The sequence below is a fragment of the Dromiciops gliroides genome, chromosome 1, assembly GCF_019393635.1.
Source record: "Dromiciops gliroides isolate mDroGli1 chromosome 1, mDroGli1.pri, whole genome shotgun sequence".
NCBI lineage: Eukaryota > Metazoa > Chordata > Mammalia > Microbiotheria > Microbiotheriidae > Dromiciops > Dromiciops gliroides.
In genome coordinates, this window is record NC_057861.1 from 472268308 (window position 1) to 472287969 (window position 19662).

General features: G+C 38.9%; 1 protein-coding gene across 6 annotated transcripts in view; it reads right to left on the reverse strand.

Annotated features, from left to right (window-relative positions):
- Positions 1-17499, reverse strand: part of FER (FER tyrosine kinase) — a 284636-nt gene extending 267137 nt beyond the window's left edge. For 5 of the 6 annotated variants that reach the window (XM_043975819.1, XM_043975820.1, XM_043975822.1 and 2 more), the window contains exon 1: positions 17430-17492. The gene's annotated coding sequence lies outside the window, so the exon portion shown is untranslated. Of the gene's footprint in view, positions 1-17429 lie in introns of all 6 variants that reach the window. The other variant, XM_043975821.1, reaches the window with a different exon arrangement.
- Between the last annotated feature and the right edge of the window lie 2163 nt (positions 17500-19662).

Consider the following 19662-nt stretch of genomic DNA (forward strand, 5'->3'; position numbering starts at 1 on the left):
TGGAATTTGCCCTAAGACCACCCCTCAATTATATCAATCAACGGAGCCAAATGATGCTATAACCAATGAGCTTAGATCAATGTGTGGTGACCTGCCTCTAAGGGGCATGAAACCCCAGATACACTAGGGTCCTCAAAAATCAACAGCATTTTTATATAATTATAATAAAATACAAGAAGCAACAATAGAAAGAGAAATCTCTTTCCACATAACTATACAATGCATACAATATTTGGTAATCAACTTACCGAAGCATATAAAAGACTTGTAATAGAATTTATTACAAAGTCCTCCTTCAAGAAATAAAGAACAAGTTAAACAGCTAGAGCAATATTCAGTGCTCATGGTGAGGCTGTGCCAATATAATAAAAATGACAATATTACCAAAATTAATTTATAGTTTTAATGCTATACTGATCAAATTACCAAGCAGATACTTTACAGAACTTGATAAGAAAATAACAAAATCCATTTGGAAAAAAAAAAGACCTAAAATAACAATGCAATATGAAAATAAGTAGGAACAAAGACAGCACTTCCAGACCTTAAATTATAATTAAAGCAGCAATTATCAAAACTATCTAGTATTGATTAAAAAATATACAAGTCAATGGAACAGATTAAACAAGGAAGATTCAGGAACAACAGAACTAAATAATTTAGTATTTGATAAAGTAGAAAACATAAATTACCTAGGGAAAAAAAACTCCTTATTTGATTAAAAAAAACCTACTATGAAAACTACTAGAACATATTCTGGAAGAAATTAGGCTTAGTCCAACACCTTACATCATATTACACAATACATTCTAAACAGATATGCGGGACAGCTAAGTGGCACAGTGGATAGAGCACCGGCCCTGGAGTCAGGAGGACCTGAGTTCAAATCCGACCTCAGACACTTAACACTTACCAGCTGTGTGACCCTGGGCAAGTCACTTAACCCCAATTGCCTCACTAAAAAAAAAAAAAAAACAGATATGCAACCTTAATGTAAAAGATCTATATGCAGAGTAAAGTAAATAGAGAGCCAAGAAAACAGTATGTATGATAACTACAACATAAATACAAAGAACTATACACCAAAAAGTAAAAAATAAAAATTTTTAAAAAGGCAACAAAATTATAAAGATTAAGCAGGACTCAAATGAAGAGATATGAGAGGACACCCCCAACCCTTCTTTTTGTGGAGGTAAGAGATCCACAAATGTTATATACCTCACATTTCAGTCTTTTTCAATGTTTTGATTAGCTACACTGATTTGTTTTTCTTCTCTAAAAAAATACTATTTGTTACATAGGATGGCTCTCTGGGAGAAGGATAGGGTTGAATACTTGGGATAACTATGGTGATGGAAGAAAAAGAAAATATCGATTAAAAACTGATTTTTTAAAATATGCAATGATTGGAATAGAGACATAGTGTAGAGAGAGCCAGATTGTAAAGTGCTTCCAGATTGTAAAGAGCTTTAATTGTTTAAAAAAAAGTTTATATTTGATTCCAGTATAATAAGAAGGCACTAGAACAGAGGAACAACATGGGCTGTGATCTGCATTCCTGGAGGGATTGCCCATATGAAAGAGATATATACCTCCACATACCCCCCTAAAAAAATTTATGTGAAGATAACAGGAGACATAAATTTTCAGATGTTACTCCTTAACTTCAACACTAGGATTTCACGAACATTTGAAAACTGATATAATGATTGTAAAAAAAAATGATACTGTGATTCAAGAATAAAGTAGTTTAGAGGTAAGGATAGTAAAGTGACAGTAGTACTCATTTCTATACTACTTTTAAATAAGTATTTATGGTCAGATCCAAGTATTCTATACTCTGTGAAATTTACATTACAGAGTTGAAGAAAAGCATAAGTTAAAGAAAAATATATTTGTAGTCAAATAAAAAAAATTCTCACCATAATTTAGGGAAAAAACATATTTAAAGCTACTCTCAAATTCTTCCCATTCATTAGTCACTGAAAGATAGGTAAACAACCCATAAGGCTGTTTATTGGAATAATTGTCTATTATTTTATTAATCATAAAAAATAATAGCAATTAATATAATTATTTTTCTATTATTATTTTTTTTTTTAGTGAGGCAATTGGGGTTAAGTGACTTGCCCAGGGTCACACAGCTAGTAAGTGTTAAGTGTCTGAGGCCAGATTTGAACTCAGGTCCTCCTGACTCCAGGGCCGGTGCTTTATCCACTGCGCCATCTAGCTGCCCCTATTTTTCTATTATTGATAACCATCAATATATGCAATACTTTATTGTACAAATTTTTTGCCACATGATAAGTAGTTTCAATAAGTTTAAAGTAGACTTTTAAAACAGGGCAATATGCATATGACTATTTTTATAAATAAAATTTTATTCTAATTATATTTTTACTATCATATCTACAGTTTTAATTTTCTTTCTCTCCCAAAAGTTCAATAATAAACATATATCTTCAACCCAGATAAAATCAATTACTCTAGACAACTGATTTCTTTTTTTCTTCTTCATCTGAGACAGCTACTAAGGATGAATAGAATGTATTGATTTCATTTTTATTTATAAGATAACTCATAATGCTTTTAATTCAAGCATTAATAAACATTTTTTCTTCTGGAACATTATTAAAGTGATAAAAATAAGGAGATAGCTATATATGCTAGAAGTAATTAGCAGCACATTTAAATTACATTATTTTAGAACTAGAAGAGATCATATAGCCCAACTCCCTCATTTTGTAACTGAAGAACCTGAGACCTAAAGACATTAAGGGACCTGCCCATGGTCATATAACTATTACTAGATTCAGAGCTAGAACCTAACTTTAGCATTTTCTTCTATCTACCACAATGACTATTACCTCAAAACAATCTACTAATACACTCTGAAACTTGAATGGTACAGTACCTTATTTTAAGAATGAAATAAAAGATACATATTAGTGTTTGTTGACTATAGAAAGGTATTTGATTCCATACACCAAAAGCCTTAGAGGCTGTTCCAACATGGTATCTCCCATGGATGTCAAAAATCAAGATTCTTTGAAGGATGTATAAAGAAAAATAACTTTATTCACTGACCCTCTAATAGCAATGCGGATAGAAAATAGTAAGATTTATGTTTGCTAATTGGATGTTAAAAATCAAGATTCTTTGAAGGATGTATAAAGAAAAATAACTTTATTCACTGACCCTCTAATAGCAATGCAGATAGAAAATAGTAAGATTTATGTTTGCTAATAGAGTTTGCCACCTTGTTCAAGGGTATCCAGAAAAGGGTTCAAATGAAATTTGGATTCCCTATAAATGGCGAAATTTACCAGATGTTCTTTTTTTGTAGATGACACTGTGTAGACTCCATTCACTGGAAGGTCCCCTAAATGAGATATATAATCACTCCAAAGAGTTTGGCCTTACTATCCACACTGGAAAAACCAAGAAAATGAATCACAGATTACAGATTCAGAATTAGAAGGAAACTAATGTCATGTGGGTGAAGTTCTCATTTTAAAGATAGAGAAAATGAGGCTGCAGAGAAATTAAGTGTTTTGACCAAAATCACACTAGTAGAAGAGCTAATATTAGAACATATACTTTTTTTGACTCCAGACCAGTGCTTTTTCACTACATCCTGAAGAATGTCTATTCTTCATCATTTGAACAGACAACAATTGTATACACAGGGTAGTGAATACAGCATATCTCAAAAGTCTCAAGGTTACTGTAACTTAAAGCTTTTTTAGCCTTTATACCTTAAAACTGCACTAAGACTTTTGGGACAGTGGGGGGGGGGGGTAATGTGCACACATACAGACAAACTGCAAGTTATGAAATACTATAGTCTCTGAACAATTAATTCTGAAAGTCACAAAAAGAGCAACAAAGGGGCCCATGACATAGGTGAGTGAGTAGGTTGCAGTACATTACCAAGAACTGAACAAGAGAAGCAGTGCAGAACATGATATTAGAAAGGTGGATGACCAGAGGAAATGGGTTGATATGTGGGGAGAATAAGAAATAACTGATTGACAGCCTGTATACTTCACTGGTGAACTAGCAGAAAGCCCCTAACATGCTGGGTGGGCCCTATGTGGAAGAGCTTGGGGAAGCCATGATAAGTTGAAAAGCTAAGGATCTGTGATCCGCATTCTTAGAGGGAGTGTCCAGATGCAGAAGATATAGAGCTATCCACATACCAAAAAAAAAAAAAAATTATGAGGGTAACAGAAGAGACATTGATAATTTTTCAAACATTACTCCTTAACTTCAACCCTAGTATTTCATGAAAAGTTAAAAAACGGAAATAATGATTACAAAAATGATACTGATTCAGGGCAGCTAGGTGGCGCAGTGGCTAAAGCACTGGCCCTGGATTCAGGAGTACCCGAGTTCAAATCCGGCCTCAGACACTTGACACTTACTAGCTGTGTGACCCTGGGCAAGTCACTTAACCCCCATTGCCCTGCAAATAAAAAAAAAAAAAATGATACTGATTCAAGAGTAAAGAAGTAGTTTAGAGGTAAGAAAAGTAAGGTGATGGTATTCTATTTCTATACCACTTTTAAGTACATTCTACAGTCTGTAAAACTCACATAAGAGTTTAGTTCAATCACTTGTGAAAACCTGAAGTGAAAGAAAAAGAGGTCTGCAGTCAGATAAAATTCTGGCCATACTTAAGGGATGAAAATATATTTAAAGCTACAATTTTCCATTGAACTTTAAAGAACAAAGAGTAGCATAGAAAATCCAAAATGTCAAATTATTTTAACATAATTTTAATCAATTGGATGAATTTCTCTAAGTGATTTACCCAATTATATTTATTTAGTCAAATAAAGGGATTCTTCGCTTTAAGCAAATGTGATATACAGAATCTGAATTTTTAATTACTAATTTAGGAAGAAAAATAATTTATATAGGCCAAAGTACTAAAGTTAAGAAATTTTCAGATTGGAACTTAACAATTTAGACATTATTAGGTCCACTGGGGAAATGAGATTAGATACTTTTTACTTTATTTGGCTAATTTGTTTAAATGAACACACAGGTAGTGTTTATGACATATTACATTCTGCAGGGATAACTGATCAAAAACATGGTAATATTAAAGTGCAATATAAAACCTAAAGAAATAAATATTACATATGTAATATTTTATTATAAAATCGATCACAAAAAGAACATTATCGTATATTGTATATAAACTAATAAAGAGGCATAATTGCTTTTTACTATGTCTGAGTTCATCCTGAGTACTAATTCCTGTTAAATGTTCACTGTTTTTGTCTCTGTTCCATTTGATAGAGTCCTAACCATCAAATTCATCAGGCTTGTGTACCTCAGATTGATTTTTAATTTAAATAATATCATTACCTGGAGTCCATTCTCTGAAGGCCTCTACTTACCTGTATGTCTATAACCTGTAGCTTTCCTGAGCCAGATGTTGACACACTATGATATTGAAGAATATCTATTTTCAAAGGGTAGAGTAATATCAATGACAGTGGCATGGCAGTTTTTATTACCCAAGATTACTAAGTCTGGTGTTAAGGCCTCTCCTGATCTTGGAACTATTAAATTTGCCCAAATCTCAGTTGTTGTTGGGTGGTTTTTTTTTTCCCTAGCACTTAAACGGTTTTAACAAGTCTATTTAAGATAATATCATGCTATCATGTAATAACCCCACACAGTTGACGGCTACAGTGGCAATGATAGAGCTTAGCTCCAGAGTCAAATTTCAATAGGACATAGTCAAGTCTGGCTCTGTGAATAAAGTACCAGACCACAAATCAGGTAAAAATTCCCTTATTAAAAAAATAAATAAATTTTGAGGCCAAAGCTATTGAGGTGATGGAATATATTTTACCCTGATCGAGTTTGCCGAATAGCTGCTGTTTAAAATAATAGCTTAGAGCATATTTCAAATTCCTCTCCACTCCTTCTAGAGTCAACAATGGAGACACCATTTTTTATTTTCCACTCAATTGAGATTTTAGCTGACAATTGTCAGGAGGCTACTCATAACTGGGACCAGATGTTAGAAGCTACTGAATCTTTATATCCAAATTCTCTTTCCACAGAGCCATTTAAATAAATGGAAAGGTCTTCCACTTGAGGGTTACATTTAATTCTGTTTCTCAATACATCACCAGGAGTACAGTGAGACAGTTGGGCCAGGCAGGCTGATGCCAAAAACCTCACCCCAAAAGCCACCTGATGACTGATGACGACAGCTGGTACAAACTAGTGGTAGTAGGTTTAACCTCCCCAGACTCTCGACTTTATAGGTAAAATACAGGGGCTTGATGTGGCTCTTTGAGAGAGGTATAGCCACTTCCTGGCATCTTTTAAACTGTTCTGTCCAAGAGTCTAAGGACACTCTTGGAGACCACACCATTCTTGAGATGAAATGAGACAGATGCAGCATAAGAAAAAAGCATTTACTGTGTGTTTTCTGACAAGGAGTCAAATTAGACTTGTCCATATGGCCTAAGTCAGTAGTTATATTAGTTACTACATCCTTCACAGAATTTGCAGTGTGGAACTCCAGGGGAATTCCAAGGTAAGAATAGGTGTAAGGTATCACTGAGATCTCCTAACTTTGAATTTGGAATTGTATGAAGAATACCCTCTTTTGGTCATCAGTCAATAAGGTTGCACATTTGGGCTCATTAAAATGTATTAGGCAACCTCACACTGTTCAGCATTTTAGTCAGGAAGCCAAGGATGTTAGCAACTATGACCAAATTATCTGCATATGCTAGGACATTAGTTTTCCTAATGAACAAATCATACACTAGTCCTGTATGTATGTTCCTATGAATATCAGGGCATATATTATAATTTCTGGTGTTATTAACAATTATGGGCCAAAGAGGGTAGCCTCGCCTCATCCTGGCTGGATATTAATGCCTGAAGGTAAGGCTGTGCAGAGAGTTTGTGCTGTCCTGGCAGAGTCTTTCTAGAACATAAATCACCTCTTCATGCAAACCAGCCCGTTTTAGTGCTAACAATATTGTTTTGTGTGTCAGTAAATCGAATGTATTGGCTGGAGTGAGCCAGGACACCCCACACATTTTCCTTTAATGTTGGGCTTCATTCAATATGAACTGCAATAAATAAGTGCCCGCTGAAGCTATCAGCAGACATGAAGCCCTTTTGATGCCTACTGATGCATCCTCTAATCAATGAGTCTTTTAGTCAAGGTGGAAGCATAGGTCTTACCCATAGTGTTACCCCAGGAAACAGATCTCCAATTGGATGACTCGTTCCTATCACCTTTTCTGTACATTTAAATAATCATAAATGACTGCCACTCCTTTAGGAAATAACTGATAAATTAACAATAGTGGTTAAAATATGTTCCTCTGGATCAATCTACCAGATCCAATATTTAATTCCATCCAGTCTTGGGGCTGTATTCTTACAGCATTTTAATCAGTCACATCCCCCAAATAGAGTAAATGGACCATAAAATGGGCTCCTTTAGTAAGCAGAGGAGTATCATGCTTTGCTATTAAAGTAAACATGACTATAGGAGGGGTGGCATGGGGCCTGAATACTTTTTTAAAAGTATTACATTACTCTGTAGATCTGGAATATCAAGGCCTCATGACTTACCTACCTATCTGTAAGAAGGTAGATAATCAGCTCTACAGAGTTTCTGCAACCAGTTATAATATTAGTAATAATACAAAAAAGATTTGACTGGGAATGAGGAGAGAGTGGGTATTTTTGCTTTATGGAATTCAATTAACCTCGAAGAGTATAACTTTTCTTATCTGTAAAATCAAGGGTTTAAATTACAATTAAGATCATTCCCTCTTGTTCTAAAATTCTATGATTCTAACTACTGTAAAGAGCAACCATTTATTTACTTTACAGAACTTTGCTTCATAGTTTTTTCCAGAATACACCTATTACATAAGCATGAGACACTGGTATTAAAAAGAAGTTTCTTTCTTTAACATACATTTGCTACAGAAGAGAATGCCAAGAATATTTTGTATGGTGGCTAGTCCCATATTAAAATTTAACCACAATTCAATCATGAATAATTGAGAAATTATTATGCTTTAATAATAGCTATCCATTTATATAGCACTTTAAAGTTTGCAAAGCATTTTACAATTATTATCTCATTTTTAACCTTACAACAACGTGTGAAGTCACTGCTATCATTACATCCCCATATTACAGATGAGGAAGCTAAGGCACAGAGAAGTTAAGTGACTTGCCCAGGGTCACATGGCTAGTAAGGGTGTTAAGGCACAATTTGAATTCTTCCTGACTCCAGCTGCAGCAGTCTATCCTCCATTCATTGTGGTGATGGCACCAATAGTGTCACCTAGTGGCCCATCATATCATGTTAAAACAAGAAACCATGTTTGGTGTAAAAAATTACTCCAGGCTATCTAAGGTTAGAAAGAAAGTAAGATTTCAGTTAAAGAAGGTCATAATTGAGTAACCAAAATACTTACGCTGGAAAACTGTTATAGCAAGGTAGTGAATAATTGGCGTTTTGACTAGAAACATTGGAAAAATTTCAGAAACTGAAGGTTTACTATAAAATCAAAAGACCTACAAAGAAGAAAAGGTAGATTCCATATATACCAAATAGTCATAGCAGCATTTATTTTTGGTAGCAAAGAGCTAGTAAAAATAAGACATCCATAAATTAGGAAATAACTAAACAAATCAAGGTATTATCTTAAGTCCCAGAACATTGCAGATCCTCCTAGAATGCAATTTGTTACAAGTTTGAAATGCTGTTCATTAAAGGACATAAAGCTACATAGCAGATGAGGGTATAGTGAAAATAATGTGCCTATTAAAAATCTGAATTATTTCTGCTACAATTATTGAACCTTTAACACTTACAGTGTTATAAGAGTTATACCAACTGAACTTTAAATAATTTAAAATGCTGTGTTTAAGGTTAACCACCATTAGTATGGAAAAAAAGCACACTCTGTAGTATGAAAATTCCAGAAGGAAGATGGAAGGGGGAAGGCAGTGACTTGCCTGAGCTCTCCCCCAAGACCCCTCCAAATATGTTCAAATAATGCCATAAGACAATTCCTGGAACAGCAGAATGCACAAAAGGACAGAGTGAAATAATTGTCCAGCCAAAGACAACTTTTAAAGGTTGGCAGGAAAGGTCTGTTGTACCGGGCTGAGAGTGGCATGCAATCCAGCCTAGGCCACGCCAGCACAAACCCAGACCCAGCAAAGACCCAGCAACAGCCACAGCAAACCAGGAGCAGGCCTTGGAAGCCTCTGAATCAGTAGCAACAGCAACAACTTCTGGAGCTCATCCCACAAAAGGTAAGGGGGTCTAACAATTGGCCAGAGGTAGATTACAGAGATTTCTTTGCCAGCACTGAGGCAGGACCCTGTTGTTTTGCCCATACTCAGATCCAGGTCACAGACTTGGGTGGCCCTCCCACGTGGGAAAGGAGCACAAGCACCCTGAAGCTTGTGGCCACAGTGGAGTGGGACTCTGTTCATAGTTCCAAGGAAGAAAATCAGGCCCACCATTGCTTGCAGACCAGAGCATAGGACAGGAGAGTAGTAAACATACCTCTCCTTAAACCATACCACCCTGGAAGAACTAAAAACTTAGGAATACCTAGAAGTATCTCTGAAGCTTGGGACAGTATGCCCTCCACCCCGGAAGCAGTACCCCACTTTAACAAAGGGTTAAAAGTCAAGTTAAAAGGCTGGGAAAATGAGCAAACAGAAAAAAATGCTGATCCTAGAAAGTTTCTATGGTGACAAGGAAGCTCAAAATACACCCTCAGAAGAAAATAACAAAGTCAAAGTTTCTATATCCAAAGCTTCCAAGAAAAATATGAATTGATCTCAGGCCACAGAAGCGCTCAACAAGAACTTTGAAAATAAATGTAAAAGAGGGGAAAAAATGGAAAGAGAAATGAGAGTGATGCAAGAAAATCATGGAAAAAAAAAGTCAAAAGCTTGGTAAAGGAGACAAAAAAAAAATAGTGAAGAAAATAACACCTTAAAAAACAGACAAGGTGTGGGCAGCTAGATGGCGCAGTGGGTAGAGCACTGGCCCTGGATTCAGGAGGACCTGAGTTCAAATCCGGCCTCAGACACTTAACACTTACTAGCTGTGTGACCCTGGGCAAGTCACTTAACCCCAATTGCCACATTTAAAAAAAAAAAACACAGACAAGGCCAAATGGTAAAAGAGGTACAAAAAAAAAAGCCAATGAGGAAAAGAATGCCTTGAAAAGCCAAATTGGCCAAATGGAAAAGGAGGTACAAAAGCTCTCTGAAGAAAATAACTCCTTAAAAATTAGGATTGAGCAAATGGAAGATAATAACTTTATGAGAAATCAAAAAACAATAAAGCAAAACCAAAAGAATGAAAAAATAGAAGGTAATGTGAAATATCTCCTTGGAAAAATAGCTGACCTGGAAAATAGATCTAGGAGAGATCATTTGAAAATTAGAGAACTACCTGAAAGCCATGATCAAAAAAAGAGCTTAGACATCATCTTGCAAGAAATTGTCAGGGAAAATTGCCCTGATATTCTAGAACCAGAAGATAAAATAAAAATGTAAAGACTCCACTGATCACCTCCTGAAAGAGATCCCAAAACAAAAACTTCCAGGAATATTATAGCCAAATTCCAGAGCTCCCAGGTCAAGGAGAAAATATTGCAAGCAGCCAGAAAGAAACAATTCAAGTACTGTGGAGTCACAGTCAGAATAACACAATATTTAGCAGCTTCTACATTAAAAGATCAGAGGGCTTGGAATATGATATACCAGAGGGTAAAAGAACTGGGATTACAACCAAGTATCACCTACCCAGCAAAACTGATTATAATCCTTCAGGGAAAAATATGGTAATTCAATGAAAGAGAGTACTATCAGGCATTCTTGATGAAAAGACCTGAGCTGAATAGAATATCTGGCTTTTAAATACAAGACTCTAGAGAAGCATAAAAAGGTAAGCAGGAGGGGCAGCTAGGTGGCACAGTGGATAAAGCACCAGGCTTGGATTCAGGAGGACCTGAGTTCAAATCCAGCCTCAGACACTTGATAGTTGATGTGTGATCCTGGGCAAGTCACTTAACCCTCACTACCCTGCCCCCCCCCCCCAAAAAAAAGTAAACAGGAAAAAGAAATCATAAGGAATTAAAAGGTTAAACTGTTTACATTCCTACATGAGCAGATGATACTTGTAACTCATAAGAACTTTTTCATTATTAGGCCAGTTGGGTGGAGTATATTTAGACAGAGGGCACAGATGTGAGTTGAATATGAAGGTATAATATCTTTTAAAAAAATAAAATTGGGGTGAGAGAGGAATGCACTGGGAGAAAGGGAAAGGGAGAGGTATAATGAGGTAAAGTATTTCATAAAAGAAGCAAGAAAAAGTTATACAGTTGTGATGAAATAATGAGATTTAGCAGATACTCAAAGACCCACCTGAAGATTAATCTAGACTGATTGACTCAAGTGAGAGTGATTAACTGCTGATTAGCTTACTTCAAGTTAACTGGACTGTAATCACACTTTGAGAACACCTTCAGAACCAATGGATTTGGATGACGCCAACCAATCAGCTTGAAGCAGTGTGTAAGTACCGCCTCTGTTCCAGACCTATAAAAAGCTTCCACAATCAGTTTGCTGGAGAGAGTTTGTGATTGAAGCAGGCTTGTGGCAGAGGACTTGAGGAAGAACCAGACCAGGCTGGAACTCTAAGCTAAATAGGCTTTTTTCTTAACTTTCTGAACTCCATGGGAATACCTGTATGCTTTAATAAATGTTTAATGCCCAAGGACTGGTGCTAAAGCTTCTAATTTAAGGCGACCACAATTTAGATTTTTAAATATTACGCAGTAGAGGGGAAGATGGGGGAGGTGCTGGGGAGTGAGTGAACCTTATTCTCATCAGAATTGGCTCAAAGAGGGAACAATATACACAATCAATTGGGTAATCTATCTTACCCTGCAAGAAAGTAGGAGGGGAATGAGATGGGTCGGGGAGTGATAGAAGGGATGGCAGAATGGGGATGGGGGCAGTCAGAAGCAAACACTTTTGAGAAGGGAAAGGGTGAAAGGAAAAAGAGAATAGAGTAAATGTCATGAGGAGGGAATAGAATGGTGGGAAAGACAGCAATATTAACTATGAAAAAATTTTGAAGCAATTTGTCTGACAAAGGCCTCATTTCTCAAACACACAGAGAACTGGGTCAAATTTATTAGGATGAGACCCAATATCCAACTGATAAAATATCAAAAGATATGAAGAATTTTCAGATGAAATAATCAAAGCTGTCTATAGCCACATGAAAAAAAGTTTTCTCATTCACTATTTTTTTTTGGGGGGGGGTTGGGTTTTTTTAGTGAGGCTATTGGGGTTAAGTGACTTGCCCAGGGTCACACAGCTGGTAAGTGTTAAGTGTCTGAGGCCGAATTTGAATTCAGGTCCTCCTGAATCCAGGGCCAGTGCTCTATCCACTGTGCCACCTAGCTGCCCCCTCTCATTCACTATTGATTAGAAAGATGCAAATCAGGGCAATTCTGGGGTACTACCTCATATCTGTTAGATTGGATATTAGGACGGCAGAGGAAAATGACAAATGTTGTAGGGGGTATGGGGAAAATGAGACATTAATGCACTGTTGGTGGAGTTGTAAAATGATTCAAACATTCTGTAGAGCAGTTTGGAACTATGGCCAAAGGTCTATAAAACTTTGTATACTCTTTGACCTAGTAATACTACTACTAAGATGGTATCCAAAAAGAGATAAAAAACAAAAAGTTAAAGGACCTACTGGTACAAAAAATATTTATGGCAGCCCTTTTCTGGTGCAAAGAATTTGAAATTGAGGAGATGCCCATCAATTGGGGAATGGCTGAACAAATTGTGGGATGAGATCATGATGGAACACTATTGTGATATAATAATGAGCAGGATGCTCTCAGAAAAACCTGGAAAGAATTAAATGAGCTGATTCAAAGTAAAATGTACTGTATACAAAGTAACAGCAATATTGTAAGATGATCAGCTGTGAATAACTTAGCCATTCTCAGCAGTACAATGATCCAATACAACTCTGAAGAACTTATGAAAAATGTGATCCATCTCCAGAGAAAGAACTGATGGTGTCTGAATACAGATTGAAGCATAATTTGTTTTTTAGTTTCTTTTTCTTAAGTTTCTTTTTGTCTGCTTTCTTTCACAACCTGACTAATAGGGAAATGTTTTGTATGACTGCACATGTATAATTTATATTGAATTGCTTGTGGTCAGGGGGTTGGGGGGGGGGGGGAGGAAGAGAATCTGGAACACAAAGTTTTAAGAATGAATGTCAAAAATTGCTTTTACATGTAATTGGGGAAAAAATAAAATTCTTAATAAATGAAAGAAAAAAAAAACAAACACACAAGAAAGTTCCAGAAGGGCAATTTCTGAATGTTAGTATGAACTAACATTTTCACGTGAAGTAATTTGTTATCTTTATGGCTCCCATCTATTCATCAAGATCATTAAAGATTTCTTGAAAGCTATACAAACAGAAATAAACCTCCTGAAAATATATATCAAGCAAGGAATAAAACAAAGATGTATGTTCTCCAAAGGCCCACTGTGATAGAAGAGATCCAGCACAGAAAACAAATTGAAGAGTGGTTCCTTGTAGATAATGATATGGGCCTAGGATAACTCAGAAGTTTTCTCCTTGAGAAGCAAAACTAAAGGACTACCACACCTAAGAAATATGGGGAAATAAGTCCATTAGGAGGGCCTACTACTTGAGTGGGCTCTTGAGAACAGAGATAACTCCAGAAGTCAGGACCACCATTCTTCATTCAAGCTTTACCCACCCCACCCCAACACAAAAGGAACTTTCCATTGTCAGGTGGTCACCCCATCTATCCTTATAAAAGCTTTGGCCTTCCTTCTGTTCTCGGAGGAAAATGTTTCTAAGTCATCTCTTCCCTTTGAGGCTGTCTTTGACTTCCCTCTTAGTCACTTTCTCTAGCACCCAAATAAAAGACCATTTTAATTCTAATTGGACTGTGTGGAAGAGTGTAATTCTTTATAGAGGAATACCTAAGGTCCCCCATCACCACTTCCTGTGACAATAAGAAATTCCAGATGCTCTTGTTTGCAAATAATATTGTACCAGAACACTGCAGATTCTCCTTGTGATCTGTAATCCTTCAAAGAAATCTGACCTAACCATCCATACTGGAAAGAGCAAGTGGATGAAGAATCTATTGCCCAGATCTTAATATGCATTTACACGATACCCTATAGAGTTTGTCCAACAGTATGTATGTCCAAAACAGCAGGACACAAACTTTAACAAGAGAGAAAGAACAGGTTGGATTGCTTTTTGGAAACTGCAAAACTCTTACTGACACCAACATTCTCTTGAAAGCAAAGGCCCATCTTTTAATACTACCATCTTACCAATGTGGTTATAGGACAGCAAAACCAGGAACATTACTGGTTCTGAAAAATTTAAATGAGTTTCACACAGAGGTCAATGAAGATCACGATTAGTGTGAGCATGCTACAACATAAAACTAATATAGAATTCCAAAGAATACAAGAATAACAAGAATAAAGTATGTTTTCAGGGAATGGTAGGATAGGAAAATAGGCTGGTCACATGACAAAAGCAAGGTCAGAGGTGAACAGAAGTGTGCTCCACTGATCCCCTGTGGCAAATTTGATAGGCTAACAGTGTCAGTATCATAATAGCAAGTGTTTATATAACATTTTGACTCTTGCAAAGCATACCCAAATCAAAAAGAACACAAGTCCATTTGAGTATGTCAGAGTAACTAAATTCCCAGAAATAAGGATATTTCTCAAAAGACTAAACTTGCAGTTCCTAGCGATTTCAAGGCTCTTCACAAATTGGGCCTTTAAAAAAAATTAATCTTGAATAAGTCTATAATGCATTGACAAAACAATATCTAGATTTGCAGTTTTATAGGGTGTTACTAAATATATCAAACAAGACCCAGAACACTGTAATACCTCAGTAAATGCCACAAAAAAAGTTCGAACCACATACACAAAGACAAGCTAAGTATAACATATTATCTAGATTATAACAATCTAGATGGCTATTAAATTAGTCCAACAATGGATTTTTCTGAGTGGGTTACATAAACTGGACAATAAAATAATCCCTGAATTGAGGGAAAGACAGAACTGAATCACATGTGGAAAACTACATACGTGTTTTCAATTATTCTAAAATGTTCACTGATGCACGTCTGTCTCCTTCACACCACTGTTATCAAAATGATACAACATGAATCAGAATTACAAAAAAATCAGAGTCAAAACAAGTAGCCAAAGGGCAATGGAAAGACTAATGATAGTGTTAAGTAGGCTTTAACATGTTACAGCTATAATCAACAACAAAATCAGTGGCATAAAAGGCATGAAGGTCATGTATGACTAGAAAGAGGTGGGCTAATCGTATAGTAAGCAGGAAGGACAGGGGAAACTAGGTGGCACAATGGACAGAGCACCAGCCCTGGATTCAGGAGGACCCGAGTTCAAATCTAGCCTCAGACACTTGACACTTACTAGCTGTGTGACCCTGGGCAAGTCATTTAAACCCTCACTGACCCTCAAAAAACAAAAAGGAGGAGGAAGGATAACAAAAATCCCAAGTGCTAAAAATAGCCAGAGGATGGCTTTCAGTACATCCTATATAGGTTTTATGGGAAAACATGGCTAAGAATGACAGGAAATGGGGCAGCTAGGTGGCGCAGTGGATAGAGCACCGGCCCTGGAGTCGGGAGTACCTGAGTTCAAATCTGGCCTCACTTAACACTTACTAGTTGTGTGACCCTGGGCAAGTCACTTAACCCCAATTGCCTCACCAAAAAACAAAACAAAACAAAACAAAACAAAAAAGAATGACAGGAAATAAAAAAGAAACTTGTATTGATAGTATTCACAGCAAAAAAAAAAATAGGCAACATCAAAGTACTCTTTAGTGAACCATAGTACTCTATTAAAGAATGACTCATTCCAAATAACACATTTGTCCAAAATAGCAATCTGTGGCGAAGTTAATTGGAATTTAACTTTCCCAACCATTTATCCTTCTCTGTGAGCCCAGTGTTTCTATCTAGTGTAATAATAAGAATAATGGCTCTCTAAGTTTGCAGAACACATCAGCTACCGAGTGTCTAAAGCGGATTTGAAGGAGGCCTTTACCCATTCTAACAAGTGCAGATCTGGATACTGTCTCTTGCTGTGAAATTGATTTATATTTCTGTAATTTGCCTTTAGCCATGGCCTCAAGAAACTGGCCAACAGCAGGTTACATCTTTAAAAGTCTGGTTTTTATGGAGGGAAAGGACAGGGAATAGGAAGAAAACTTTAGAGAACGAACTTTAATTGTAGAAGTAGTTGTTCCAAATGTGTGTCGACTATGCAATTTGTTGCCTCTGAAGATTGACAATTTTTCACAATACAGAATGAAAAATAAAAACAAAAACCTGTTAACCTAAACAAATCTTGATTTCTGGATGGCACTACTGTGAGTTCAACTATTCGTACCCCCAAAGAAAAGTTAAAATGCATAACCCATGGAGTCCTACTAATTTTAAGTAACGTCTCCCACCCCTATTAACACCTCTCACTTCAATCCCAAGGCAGAAAGGCTGAAATGCTGGGGAAAGCACATATGTCAGGAACTGGCCCTAGGGAGATCCTAAACAAGCCCTTCTCCCTAGCCTCCTTCCCCCCTCTCCCGTTCTTTTCATACCCTAAGGGAAACTAAGGAAATGGGGGGGGGGGAGTGCAGCCATTCCAATCCCCCAGGCCTCAGAGTGACCTCCTCTCACTGCCCCCACTCCCCACTGCGGCCCCCTCCATTGGCGCTGGCAGGGGGGGGGTTGAGAGGGGGGAGATACCAACGCGGGGGAGCTGGGGGAGACTAGGGACTACAGGACGGGTGTGGACCACACCCCCCCGGCTCGAGACACGAAGTGACCCCCTGACCCAGCAGCCAGGGCAGGGCGGGGCGGGGGCGGAGCCATCTCCAGCCACCTCCCCTCCTCCCCTTATCTCCCATCCCCTGGGGCCCCAGAGGGGCAGGCCCGGACCTCAGGGCTTCGGACCTCGGGCCTCGAGCCTCAAAGCTCGCACCTCACCCTCCACCAGAGAAGCCCCTCCGCGAGCCCGGAGGGAGGGTGGGCAACCTGCCCCAAAGCTGGGAGGTGGGGGGGGGGGGGAGTCGGAGAGGAGGAGGAAGAGGAGGAGCCCCGCCAAGGCCGCCGCCTTAGCTGCGGAGCCCCGGGCGCCCCCCAAAGGGCACGGGGTGTTGCCCCAGCTACTAGTTCGCCCTCCCCGCTCCCCCAGCGTTGCCCGGGGCGACGGCGGGCGCGCGGAAATGCACCTACCTAGAACCTGACAAGCAGGAGCCCCTCAGACCCGGAGCCGTCAGTCACCACCCCGCATCACGGAGACCTCTGCAGCCAATAAGAACCGCCGCCCCGACCCGCTTTGGCCAATCCCGTCGTACTCCGGTCTCTGGGCTCCCTCGAGCCCAGAACCAATGGGTGCTGGCGAAGGCGGGAAGCCTTGCCTCTCTCCCAGCCCCGGCCTCCGCCTCCACTTCCCTGGAGGCGGGTGCGGCCGATTGGCCGAGGCCAGGGAGGGGGCGGGTACTAGGTCACGGTGGGCTCTCCGAGAGGGAGGGCCGGAGGGCGTGGGTGGGGGACCGGGGCTTCCCCAGCTTGGCATCCCGCGGCCGGTCCCGGCCTCCGAGCGTGCTTCTCTCCCGCCCCATCCTCCCCATACCCTCCTGGGGGCCTACTTGGATCTTGGGATTAAAGATCTGGAAGAAACCCCTCGTTTTTATATGAGGAGACTAAATCCCGGAATGGGGAAGTGACTTGCCCAGGGTCACATAGGTTTGGAAGTAGCAGAGTCAAGATTTGAACCCAGTCCCCTTTCCACGACCCTAAAGATGTGGGGTCTGGCCTGGCCAGTGGTACCACGGAAACTACAGGGTTCCCCAATATAACTGGGGGGGGGGAGGCTTGGGTTGAATGCCAGAGAGGTCAAACATACAGACTAATGCCAAAAGGGCACAGGAGGCAGTGCACATTCTACCTTAACATGTTCCTCAGCCCTCCACCCCCACCCCACGATTCCATGGGGAGGGGGGGAGGGGGGAGGGAATCATAGGCTTCACACCGGGAAACGATTTAAAAGGGGTTCCAGCTCAGCCCTCTCATTTTACAGAGAAGGCCCAGAAAGAACAAATTATTTATCTTAACTTACCCAGAAAACAAATGACAGAAGGGATTCAAACCATATTCCTCAGCCTCCAGGGCTCCTGTTTGGTCTACCTTCTTTTTGATTCTGTTAAAGAGGGAATGATAAATTTGAGAATAGGTAAGTTTCTGCTCCCAAAAGGTTTCTTAAATGAGGGCCTGCCCATCTGAGAGTATCCAAACTAGGCCACGTGAACTCTATAGGCAAGCAGCCTTTCAAATAAGGGAGAAGCAAGGTAAGTGGGGGAGATAAGTTAAATGAACAATTTAACAAAGCAAAGGTAATACAAATCATTATGTGGAAGAAAGCCATATGATAACATGATCAATTGAAAGACAATTCTCCTAAGCTCCTGGGAGAGTCCTAATTTTTAAAGCATTTTATGTTTTAAGTTAGGCAACATTAAGTTCTAGAAAATCTTTCAAAAAGTGTCCCTTGCTCCTTCTGCCCTTCTTAAGAAAAAAGAAGAAAATCAAGCTTTGTATATTTTAATTCCAAGGCAATACTGCTTTTTGGCCACTGTGGTCAACATACTTAAACTGCAAAGAAACCTAAGCAAATTTTGACTTTAAGTCCAAAATAATATGAATGAAAAATGAGAGAAGGGGAAGTGATCACTTTTCTGTTTTGAATTTTTTTGGGGTTTTTTGGGGGGGTTTTGCGGGGCAATGGGGGTTAAGTGACTTGCCCAGGGTCACACAGCTAGTAAGTGTCTGAGGCCGGATTTGAACTCGGGTACTCCTGAATCCAGGGCTGGTGCTTTATCCACTGCACCACCTAGCCGCCCCCTCTGTTTTGAAATTTTGAAAATTATCCTTACTCATTCTCTTTGACTCACCAATATTTATTGCTTCCCATAGCCACTTCCAGATTCCCCCCTTATCTCCCCAATTCAATATCCTCTCTCCTTTTGAGGTCCATACAATCGATGTTTTCCTCCCAATCAAAATTCTAGTCACTATTGTCTTCTGACCTCTAGAACACTCTTTTCTTCCACAACAAACTCAGTACCTGACTCTTAATCTTTCCTCTCCCCAACTCCTGCCCTCATATTAGAGGACTTCAACATACCTATATACATACAGACACTCCCTCAAACATCCTAACCACTCAGTTCCTCAGCCTACTCACTTGCCATGACCTACTACCACTCCTTAACACGCACCTCAATCATACACAAAGATGGTCATGCCCTGTATCTTGCTATCACACACAAATGCACCAACTCTGTTTTTCCAGAACTCTGAAATTGGGGCAGCTAGGTGGCGCAGTGGATAGAGCACTGGTCCTGGATTCAGGAAGACCTGAGTTCAAATTTGACCTCAGACACTTGACACTTACTAGCTGTGTGAC